Here is a 2,813-nt window from a genome sequence, read left to right as displayed (position 1 = left end):
CAGCTCTGCTGGAGCCTGGTCCGGGGCCTTGAGAGCAAGCACATGCCGTTCTTCGTGGGGGTGCCGGCCACATGGCACCACCTCAGTGGGTTTCTCGTTCACTTAATTCAGAATTTTTCCTGCCTCAGCGCTTGAGAGGTAGAGTGAAGAAGACAAGGGTACCTGGCCAGTAGTCCCGAGGCAGCAGAGAGACGCTGCATAACCGCCTCCGGAGTCAGGGCCGCATCCAGAGCAGCAGTGTGTCCGACCCTGAAGCATGTTTGAGAACAACGTCATCCAGAGCAAGCAGCTGTAGATGGAAACAAGTCCGGGTTTCTAAATTTGGGGTCTGTTTCCTAGCGTCTGATCCAAAGAACTTACGCTCCCCCACCTCCTGTTGTTAAACAGTTGCATCCTAATTCATTTTGTCTTAATTTCATTACCTTCTGTTGACAATACTTTCCTAAATGTCCTCTTCTTCATCTTCGTTCGGCATCGGAACGGGCTCCCCAGGGAGGTGGTGGAGTCACCATCCCTGGAGGCGTTCAAAAAACGTTTAGGTGTGGTGCTTCGAGACATGGTTTAGCGGGCATGGTGGCATCAGGTGTACGGTTGGACTTGATGATCTTTGAGGTCTCTTCCAACCACAACGATCCTATGATTCTTCCGCGATACATCTCGACTGAAGTACATTAGTCACTGCAGGCAACCTGGAGAAAACTTGGTGGTGGTGTGAATGAAAACTGCGTGTCGGGCTGGTGCCGGCTATCGCTGCGCCCTTGGCAGGGGACACCGGTCCGTCCGGTCCTGCCTGTTGTGTGAGCATACCAACGGGAATCCCCGGGAAATAAGAGAGAGCAGGGGCTCAATCTTAGAGGAGTTACGATGCCTAAATGTTTTCTGCAACGTGGATGGGCAGGTAAACCAGAGAGCTGGAGGGAGGAACCCATGGCGGTAAAGACGAGGCAAGCCAAAGGTACCAGGAAAACCCAAGGTGTGAATTTGACATTTTCAACCCAGGGAAGTATTAGTGCCATGGTATTATTTATGTAGCAACGTTTGGGTAATTGTGTTCTGTAACCCTGTGTGCACTCTCAAGATAGAAGGCTTAAGCCTAGATTTTACATCAGAGCCACAGAGAATTAGGCTTCTTTGAAAACCTCTGACAATATCTTTCATCAAATGTCCTTCATCACTTTGAACTGCCTTAATTCCATTAAAACCGCACCCTAACGCAGAGTGCAGCTGTGGCACGATATAAGTAATACTGTTGTTCAAGTGATACTCTACCTGTTAGAAATCTTGAATTTCTTGAATTCCTTGAGTTCTTGAATTCCGGAGTTCTTGGATGCCTTGCCTTCTGGCAGCTTTTGTGACTCTCAGCACTGGGCTTGCGAGGCAATTTTGATTCTTAATCTGCAAATTGCTCTGTGTCCTTTTGGGTTTATTTAAAAGTCAGTCTGGTGGGTGGTGGTGGTGTCGGAAACAGGGGATTACGACTTCTTAATGCAATTACACTGGAGCTGAAGCAGAGCCACGAAGGAGAATGAACTTTTATTCAAACATCTGTCAGCCGTGACATAGACCAGGAGAGAGAAGATTAAGATTGAATTATTTTGCTGTCTGATGTTATGTTAGCGCTGCCTTCTTGAATCGCATTGAAAAATTAATCTCGACAACAGTGCATCGTCACAGGACGGGGCAGGCACATCTCTTTTCCCTTATGTCACCCCATGATTGAATTTAGGAAATTTAGGGAAGAGCTTTTCACTTCAAAATTTTCTTTCATGAGGGGATTGTGTTTTGCCCGGTTTGGTTTTTTTTTTTCAGAGTACTGTGGTGTTGAGTCTTCTGCTGTTTTCTTTTTGATAATACCAAACCAACATTTATCCATAAACGTGGTGTCCTCGTAATTCCAAAATATTTCTGAGCATCAGTGTACAGTGATCTCTAGGGTGTTGCGGTTTCATTTGTGTTAAGCATCTTCAGGAAGCCAAGACCAATTGGTTATTTAAATCTGGGAGCCCTTAATGATAGATAGGCGTTTGTCAGATGAAGCGTACCTCTGCGTACTTCCAGAGCAGTCGGCAGTGGGATGAATTTTTGATGTTCTGGTGGCTTACAAGCAAAGGCGCGGTGCCTCCATCCTTTGGGACCAGAGGCGTGGGGGTGGTTCCTCACCTCTAGCAAAGAGCTGGGATGAGTTTCTGTCGCCTGCCCCAGCGGGAGGTGGTCCTGCCGTTGCAGCTCGGGCTGCTGGCGTACAAAGTTAGTCCGGGAAGAGAATATCCTTGTTGCTGAGGGCCCCGGGGAAGTGGGGCTTGTCTCTGCCCTGGCAGGGCGGTGATCGAGTCATTTAAACCAGACAGGTGAGATGGAGCCACTTTTTTCCGAGGCAGAAGTGGGAGAAAGGGCTGTGCTGTTTCAGACCCAGGTCAGTCTCTTTATGACAGTGCTCGGTAAAGTACACAGTGGTGTGAAGGGTGTACGTAACTCATACGTACCACGTGAAAGTTGCCCTGGCACCGTAACGATGGTGTTTATTAACAAGGAGTTGGGGGTTTTTTGCACCTAAATGTTGCTTTTTAAACAAAGTTGGTTTTGAGAACCGAGTATATACGAATTAGGCAAAGCTTCCCCTGCCAGCTAGATGAGCAAGAACAGTTTCATGCTTTCTATTATTAGACCCTGTTTTCAGTTATTTGCACGTTTTCCTAACTTAAGGCATCTGCCTTGAAATTTTCTACGCCTTACCTACTACTGAGAAAAACGAGAAATAAAAAGTTTGCAGTTCAGTCAGTGATAAAAAATGGTCCCACTGCTCCGATGAGCGT

Source organism: Cariama cristata, unplaced genomic scaffold (genome assembly GCF_000690535.1).
Source record: "Cariama cristata isolate BGI_N322 unplaced genomic scaffold, ASM69053v1 scaffold40120, whole genome shotgun sequence".
Classification (NCBI taxonomy): Eukaryota; Metazoa; Chordata; class Aves; order Cariamiformes; family Cariamidae; genus Cariama; species Cariama cristata.
Note: the sequence above shows the minus strand (reverse complement) of the source record.